This window comes from Hippoglossus hippoglossus, chromosome 20 (genome assembly GCF_009819705.1).
Source record: "Hippoglossus hippoglossus isolate fHipHip1 chromosome 20, fHipHip1.pri, whole genome shotgun sequence".
Lineage (NCBI taxonomy): Eukaryota > Metazoa > Chordata > Actinopteri > Pleuronectiformes > Pleuronectidae > Hippoglossus > Hippoglossus hippoglossus.
This window is the reverse complement of record NC_047170.1, coordinates 12,575,434-12,585,214: the sequence shown is the minus strand read 5'-3', so window position 1 is coordinate 12,585,214 and position 9,781 is coordinate 12,575,434.

Genomic DNA, 9,781 nt, shown 5'->3' with positions numbered 1-9,781 from the left:
GTTATTTTTTTTATTTTAATAATTTCAACATTTTGTGATATTGTATTATAGGGATAGCATTTTAAAGGAAAACACAAAAACATGTGTAAAATTACACATTAACGTTCAATTAATTCCAATAAATTGTTTTAATAACCTAGAGAGTCAAGAGAAGCTTAATGTGTCAAAATGTGCAGTTTAATGTCTCTTCAATCTCAATACTGTGTGATTGAGGACAAACGTATCACGACATTACGTGAAGTGTTACAGCACTAGATCCCAGTAGGTGTAATTAGCCTAAAGAGATGAGAGTATACAGTCTGTGGTAGTTATCCCAACAAACTTGACAAAACAAGTAGAGAAAAGTTCCGTCTAAAACTGTTATTGTGGGCTACTTGTGTTGTTGGTTTTCAGGCAGCAATGATTAATATAAGTCAGAATTTGAAAGAATGATACAGTTTGTCTAGCACTTGCCGAGCATGGAACACAAGGGACTTTCCAAAAGAAACCAAATGAAACACAACAAGGCACAAGCAGAGCATTTCAACCAGGCAAGAAATGAATAAAGTCAGTATCTCAATAAAATATCATACAACTTGACTCATTCTGGAACTACAAATGGAGTCAGTGGGTTATGAATGTTTCTTTCTGATGCCTTTGGGAATCATGGGAATACAGTTAGAGCGCCAGCGGTCAATTCAGCAGTCCTGCAGCCGCTCTGAACCAAAGTGATGGACAGACAGACACGACTCTCTACAGACTCCTGCCGCTGCTGGAGCAGAAGCAGAAGTATAAGTGGCCCCTGTGCTCCCAAGCAGTCGTATCCCTGAATATTAATGTCAGGATAAAACGCACTTCAAACTGATTAACTGGATTTACCTTTCTCTTCACCCCAAGCATCTGTGTATTTACTGTACTTACTGTCAGTGTAGATACTTTGGAGCGACATGCATATATGCCTGGAGAAAACATACACAGGCTTCAGGTGATTATATAATTTGCTGCGTGAGATGCATGAGCCTGATGTGTGCATGTCTGTGCAAGCTCAAACAGGTGAGTATACCTTCTTTGTGTCCGTATGCATTCATGTGGCGTGCATAATGAAACATAGTGTAAACAGGTCTGAGAGAGCAGGCGGATCCTAAAAGTGAAGGAGGCCATCCGAGAGTGGAAGTCAGAGGGAGGTGCAGCTGTGCTGCTCAGTGTATATGACACATCGGAGGAAGGGAAAGACGGATGCTGCGTTTGCGTGTTCATCAGCGGGTCTCAGAAGGAAGAGGATGCAGGCCTGAGTGATGGCTGCTCATTGTTGGATGACACAGACGTGGTCAGACCTGTCCGCACTAATGCCGATATTTTTTGCGAAATGAACTTTTTCTTCTGCGTTTGAGCTTCTCGTTTACACGCAAACGGAATTTCTAGTCACTAAAACTGAGATATTTGCGCTTTACAGGTCTGATTACAAGTTTGCAGCTAAATTAATTATCAATGCACCACATTACCAAAATTCCTCACCCAATATTACCTCCACCACAGTGGTCTTATATATGACAGATCATTGATGCTTGTTTGAGCATTCCTTGTATTTTATATAACGAAGGTCATGTGGATGGAAAAAAAAGTTTCCATCCACTGTGGCGAAAATATCTGTTCCAAAAAATATGCGTCGCAGTTTGGACAAGGTCTCATAATGCAGACTGATATTTTCTAAAATATCTGGTGAAGCAAAACACAGATTTAAGTTGACGTCTGAAATCCCCTCAGTTCCCGTCTCTACACAATTAACAAGTCACCTCCTGCTTCTTCCTTTTGTCTTAACGGTTATGAGAGGCTTTGTGCATTTCTGTGGGCGGACGAGCAGATGTGATCGGCACTTTGAGTTGTTTGGCGGTCGGCTAGCGATGATGGATAAAGATGTTGATTACAGTTAGGGGTGTCCACACGCCTTGACAATCAGTCTGCCCCTCTCTCCTTCCACCAATGCCTCCCGCTTTATTCCTCCCACCAATGTGTCAAAGCAGCACGATAATCATCCTCCCCTCTCTGTCGCTCCCTGCCACTCATGCACTTGCTACAGTTCCCGGGTTTAGGGTTAAAGGTTCAAACACAGGGGCATTGTGGGGGATCGGCGGCCACATTTAGCTTATGGATACTGATGAAACAGTTAAAACCAAGCAGTACCACAGGAAATCATGGGGGGCAGTGTAGCCAATAGTTCAAGCCAGACCCCCATAAGACATAAGACGCTTTCTTAAGAGTAACATCATCATAAACCTCCTCCACCGTCATCGTGGTTGTTGTTGTTGTCGGAAACTCTCGGCCCTGCGCTGGCCTCTAGCTGATGTATTTTTTATGGCTGGCCCTAACTCTCCTCCGTATCCCTCTTTCCATTCTATTTTAACCGAAGCTAATTTGTAATAACAGTTGGATATGCTACAACTTCCAGACGTAAGTGTGGTATTGATCTTCTTAATGTTTTCCCTGCAAGAAATCAAATAAGTGTTTTCCCAGAATGCCTAATTCTTCTTATTAGAGAATAAATCTCCAGGAATATATGTGAGTCAATGCAGTGCCCTCCTAAGTGACAAAAACACAATCATTCCGGGTTTGTTTGCGTAACACATCCAAGGCCATGGATCACCAACTGTGTGTGTGTGTGTGTGTGTGTGCGTGTGTGTGTGTGTGTGTGTGTGTGTGTGTGTGTGTGTGTGTGTGTGTGTGTGTGTGTGTGTGTGTGTGTGTGTGTGTGTGTGTTTAAAGGTTCCCGTGGTGATATCATGTGGCCCAGGGGCTCTTTAAAGCCCTTTAAACATGTTTTAAGCTCTTTAAACATGTCAGCCACTCAGCGAGGATCAAAACAAACGGATGGAGTGAGTACCCAACACTCACTCATTTACACTGACATATTAGTAAAGCTCATAAATTCCAGCATGGGGAGGTTGGAAGGTTTGATTCAGACGTAATCAGTTACATTCAGCTGTCTTCTGCTGGGGAAGGGGATAACAACAAGGGATCTCTGTATTAAGATTGTTTTTTTTGTGTGTTTTACCTCACTAGTGTTGTAACCTCTTTTTGTCCAAAACTAATTTTCTTTCATTTTCTCCATTTGTACGACAGACAGGTTGAAACTCCAGCCATATGATTAACGACCAACTGATTCTACAAACTGAGATACAGCCGTCACACATTTTCTTCTGTCTTTCTGTATGATTGCAGTGTTTTTTTGTTTTTTTTTATCTTGACCAGCACACATGGCCCGCTCTGATAACATGCTAAGTTCTACAAGTTCTTGCCCTCGACGCTCTTTTGCAAGTGAACCCTTTTAAAAAGTGTGGCCCTGCCCTGCACCTGCTCACAACTCCTTCATGTTTCCCCAGTCTTGTTTATCATAAGGAATTAGCATGAGTAATGGAGGCCTCGAAGGGCCCGTGTTCTGTGTGTGATTCGTGACTAAGATGTATAAGTAGCACTGAGGGTTTGATGTAATTATTTACCGTGATTAGATATAATTAGCTTTATATGGTGATGCAGTGTGTTGGTAAATAAATGGGACATTTTAATGATCTTTTCAAAGTAAATTACTTCAGTGAGACACCTTTAAAATCATAGATTGAGCCTGTTCTTTTTTTCATAGAAGATGTTGTTATATATAAATAAGAAGAGAGAAAATGCAAAAAAGAATCAAGATGCGGCATGAATACTCCAACTGCAGTCTATTACAGGTGTAGTGTGGACAGTCAATTAAGGGTCCTGCACCAAGTGATCACCTGATAAGCCCCTGACAAACCTTCCCACAGTTTGCATGATTACATGCACCCAATCACATGTGATCCAGTGCACAACCCTTGTGCACACGCTATCACACAAACACACTCAAAGGTTTGCATAGCCTGCTACCTTCCGATGTTCCCTTAGATTATTTCCTGAGGAATAGATTAAAGGGCAAACGCTGCTGCCCCGAGAATTACCATCACAATGCGGCCGTGTGATTATTATTGGCAAGGCAGGTCTCGACCAGGGAGCTACTTTTGGAATTAATGAACTCAGAGAGAGACAAAGATAGAGGTTGAACAACCTCACCACACCTATCAGGATTCATTTTAGAATAATCCACTCTCCCCTCTTCACTGGGAGGGAGCGAACCAGAGGGAACTTCCCTCAGTGCACGAGGTCCTGTACTTCCCAGGAGAAACAGATTCATTCTGGAGAAAATTATAGCAATTATGAATGATTATTTTATAACAGAGACATAGTGGATCTTGCAAATTGCACTAATAGTTGCAGATAAGCTGGGGTCCCTAAATAGAGGCACACATTCAATAAGATGTCAGGAGTTGGTATGCATAAGTAATCCTTTCTATGCACGGTCACACCCTCAGCACCTGGGCTCCCCTTACTCTGTCAATCTGTTGAGCCATTAAAGTGAGACCTTCCCTGCACCTTGGCAGGAATGAGGGGGAGCAACATGCTGTGTGAGTGGTTTTTGACAAAAATGCATATTCACATGTGTTCATCTGCAGAGAAAAAGAAAAGATGATGGTCACGTACTTGGTAATTAAGTGCATGCAGCATTTGTATAAGTACATGACATTTAGACCCAAACTGCTATAATGGCTCTCTAATTACACACTCTGTCCTCATGTTCGCTGTCCATTTCAAGCAGGCTGCTGATGCTTTGACAAGAAATACTTCACCGGTGAGTCGAAGCACTAAAAAAAAAAAAAAAAAAAAATCATTCCTCATTCTTGCTGATTTGGAAATCTATCCACGAGTCTGTTTACGAGTTTTTTTTATCACCCTCCCAAGAGCGTGGATGCAACCGGTTGCCTTAATCAGTACATAGGCACACACACACTCCATCTCTGTTTCCTGATAGATCCTCGCTGCTCTCACTTTCAATTTACCCCTGCTTTTGTTTCCACTCTCTGCCGGGTGAGATACTTTGCGCATGTGACTCCGGCACCAAGCTGCAGAGTCTGAGAGACCATGCTAAACTGATTTCACACTCAATCTTTATTTCCCCCGACCCATTTGTCTCCTTCTTTTGTGTCATTGTGTTTGACCCGTTCCATTTCCAGCTCATTCCACCTTCCAGTCACACATGTGTACGTGTGTGAGGCTCTTGTGTATTGATTGTTGGGTGAGGATGCACAGGTGGTCGTCACTGAATGGCCGTATTGACTATTTTGAGGCCGTATGCTGCTGCCTGCATGTGGTTGGAATCAACCTTTGATTCAAAGGGATCAAGACCTAATCCCTCTGTTTCCGCCATAAAATCCCTCTCACATCTTTAATATAAAGCTACAGACACCGTAATTGGGACTGGAAACACAGAGACAACATGGCTGTGTATAAAAAGATGTTTCAGCTGTCAATCATGATGTTTAGCATATCAGCGTGTTTTTTTTTTCCCGAGCCATGTTCCTTTTTCCAACTCTGATCCATCAATGTTTCTCCAGACGCAGCCTCCTTCACGTTCTGTTGCCCGTGGCGCCGTCTCTGTCTAATTTTCCTGTTTGTCTGTCGCACCTTTCCTCTCTTGTATAATCCACTCTCCCCGGGTGCAGGCCCCTGCTGCCTGTTACTCCTGTGAAACTTATTAATTAAATGTGCAGATTGAAAGACCCCAGGGAAAATGTTTAATCGATGAGCACAAATAGATGACTTTCATTCCTCCCAACTCCACCCAGAACGCTCGCCCAGTCGGCCAGATTGAGAGTGTGTGTGTGTGTGTGTGTGTGTGTGTGTGTGTGTGTGTGTGTGTGTGTGTGTGTGTGTGTGTGTGTGTGTGTGTGTGTGTGTGTGTGTGTGTGTGTGTGTGTGTGTGTGTGTGTGCTTTACAATTACTAAGAGGTCATCCAAACAGTGCAACAGTGATCTCAATCACTAGATGCTAACAGATTCCCTGCCCCTGTGTCACAGACAGAGATAGTTTCTCTCTTCCTCTCGTTTTCTCTTATCTCTGCGCTTAAAATGTTCACATTTTTGTCCTGCTGTCCAGCGGCTGTCATCTTATTCCCACAGCTGGATCCCACTTGTGGATCACAGGCGACTCACAGAACAGAGGTTACATGCAAATGAAATTACAACTGTGCCTAGCCATGTACAAATGAAGACAAATATTCATGCAAGAAGCGTGGCACGGGCACATGTGCACTCACTCCCTTACATACTAAGTGCACTCAGTAGTCAGACACAGGGGTGCCTGGCCTTTCTTCAGCTGCAGGCGGTGCTCTGACTCGCCCAGCTGTTCTTTTGGCCCTGCAGCCATCGCTGTGTCTGACCTCAACATTTCCAGCAACAACAACCCGACCCAGCTGCCTCAAACATAAACAGCACCCACAACAACGCCGAGATGCAAAGTCACAGAGAAAACACGACTGTGATTCATCGCAGACTCAACAGCCACTTTGAAACGGGCCGAAATAGATTTCAAGAGCCTGCAAAGATGTAATCCGGGAGTTTTTACATTTTCGTACCCCGACGTCGGTGGCTGTTTCATCAAAATAGGTTAAACTTATTTTTGTTGTTGTATATTTAGTCTTATGTAAGTTAGCGGTGTATAGAAATAAATACTGACAGGATGTAAGACCGGCAACGTCAAACAAAGCATCTCAAGTGGCACAGAGCTGTGTTTCAATGGTCACAATCAATCTCAACTGCTGACAACAAAGGGAAATATTGAAAAATACAACCTTGACTTTTCATTTATGTTCTACTGAACAAATGTGCACAATAAAGCTGGAGTTGCCAAGTTTTTCTAAAACATTTATAAGTTGTGTGTGTTTCTTTTTTTAATGTTATTTTCATCCAAATTTGTTTATCGCAAATTTCAAGAGAGAAAAGACTTGAAAGCTTTTTGCAAACTATCATTTATCTTTAAATCTTAAATTAATTTTACTGTGGGATAAGGAGATAATTGGGGATTTGAGTCACTTCTTAGAAGACAGCTTTATATTTTGTATTAACACACTAAACCTCATTAAGGGGGACAGCAGTCACTGGGATTCATCTGGTCAATAAATGAACGTCTGAACAAACAAACCAACCAACCGAACAAGCAACAAACGGTGAAGGTGTGAAAACATCATCTCCTCGGTTGAAGGTAATAACGATGCAAAGAAATCTCTCAGAAAAAGCAGAGGACTCGTATGCGAAGGATTTTGTGCATTATATCGGAAAACTGCACCTGCTTTGATTAGACTCAGATTGGATCGGTGTCCTGTTGTGCTCCCATTGGTGTTTTTGATTGAAAATATAAGAATGCATTTACTCATCTGAGTAAAAAAGAAAATGCTAATTCAGGCTCCCCTGTGTACTTGTGCTGAAAAGATATAAGATGTGGTGACATCCACACAGGCTGAGGCCATGCCCCAGTATCTAAGAGGCATGTGGCTTTAGGGACCAGCAGGCAGGAATAATAATGTTCTTTTTCTGCTCCTTTGAGCCTTTTTCTGTTTTTCTCGTTGTGATGATGGGGGAAGTTCGTGCATTTTTTTACACACCCCTTATTTGTATCTTATGTGTCATGCTTGAATAAATATAGCCTTTTCTTCAATTAAAAAATGCCCTCTTATTATAAGTGGATTCATCCAAACAAATCATTAACTAGGCCTAATGTGTGTGTTCTACTTCTCTGCACAACATACATATAAACAACAACTACAAACAAGCCATATTTTATTTAAAATCTTCAAAGAACCATGAACGCAAACAACTTAAGCGACAGCAGTAGAAATGTTTCTTGAATCACCACGTGCACATGCATGCAGAAAATTATATACTGTCACAGACATCACCTCAGTGGTGTAATGATACTTGAAGCAGGTGGTGCACTGCTGATTGGATATGGGTATACTGTGGCCCCATCTTATGCATTTCAAATGACTTTGCTTGTATGTGTACTTGAAAAAGCAGATGTAAAAATCTCAGTTTCAATTTGTACACGTTCATCTGCACTGCTGATCACAACGCTGGTATGATCGCTGCGCCGAAAATCCCAAGTGGGCGGGTGAGAAACCGAGCTCAGGACTTGTGGCGTGGAGAAGTGGACACCAGCAGAGATTTGTGTCTGTACGTGTGGCCGCCTGACAGACTTTTCATCAACGACAGCCAAACGCTGGAGTGATGCCAGTGAGTTCGGATGAGTGTGTAGGCTCCATCATTCACAGAAACACACACTCCCTCCAGCCTGGAGCAAAGAGGATTCTGGTCCCACAACATATACCAGAGGTTGTCAACAACGTTTGTTTCAGGGCCAGAAAGCAGGGGCCGTCGCAGCAGGACAGGAAAAGCAGGGGCTCCTGAGAATGGCTGATTATGTCCACAGCCACGACAACTATGTGAGAATCCCTTTAAATGATATAATCGACTACATGCAGGAGACTGTAACAACACCACGGTCGGAACCTCCTACTTGATGCTGCTAGTTTTATGCCAAAAGCTTTGTGATTTTAGAGGTTTGGTTTAAGACTAGAACTGAAACTTTACTACTTCACATTTATTCATGTGAATGCACAGTATGCACTTTGTTTATCATTGTGATAATAAAATAATGATTTAAAGATTGAAACGCTCCTGGCCATATGTTTTGGACGGGTGGGGGGTGGGGGGGGGGGGGGGGGGTGGGGGTGGGGGGGGGGGTTGTCAGCTTGAGGGTTGGGGTTGGTTTGAGATGTGCATGTAGGAGCATCATTTGTTGGTCATGGTCTAAAAAGCTTGTGTGAGGGGGGTTAATGGTTTAAAATTAAACATGACTGAATTCGCAATTTGAGACTGAAACCCTCAGGCACAATCTTCCTTTCACTTCTTTATCCAAAGACCACGCTGAGCTGGAAAAGATCGGATTTGATCCACTCGTAGATTCTCTCTGAAGGCGGATTTATTACATAGCCTCTTTTTGCAAAAATGTTTCCCGGGACCCTTTGATGTTGTTGGCAGATTTCCTATTTGTGTCACCATTGTCCTGCTCTTGCTATTGCATGGCCACTACATTGACTGCAGCTCTGCCACCTCGATGGTTTAGATTGTTAACTTCTTCACTGGCGCGGAATGAATCCTGGGATTGGTTGGGCCGAGAAGGATCCGCTAGTTGGAACCGTCGTTTCTCAGCAATTGACGGATGCTGTTGTCGGCCGCATTTGAAGGATGACTCCAGCAATAGGAAAGCAAACAAAACCCTGAATGCATGTTCCCAGTATGTGTTTTTTCAGCTGGACAATGAACTTTGTGTGTCCTTGTCCCCTTGGCTGTATGTTGTATGTGCTGTGTTCTGAAAAAGGAAGAAAATACAGTCACGGTCAGAGTCCATCAATTCCTGCATTTTTAAAAGCAGAATTTATATACATACATACACATACACTCATATTCTTCTTGTCTACCATACCTGCCTATTTTGGCATCAACAGTCTATACATGCACATACATGGATACATCTATTTCAACATCTCCTGGCATCTCCTCGTGCCACTGCATTTTATTCAAGTACACGTCTGGACAAAAACAATATTTCCATAGTGAATGGTGAATATGTCCAATAATATGTCTGTATTTTTATTTTACTTCTTATTTTTATATTGATGTTTTTTATTCTCTTGTCTCAATCTCACTTGTCTGCTGCTGTAACAAGTGAATTTCCACACTGTGGCATTAATAAAGTTGTGTCTTCTTTAACAGTGGATGAGCCGCAGCGCCCGGTGACACTGACTCTCTGGGATCCGGTCATAATGAGAATCAGCTCGACTTCTTTGAGACGTCGAGGCCCGTGTGGCTGCTAGTTATCAGGTTGAGATCAGTGCAGCAG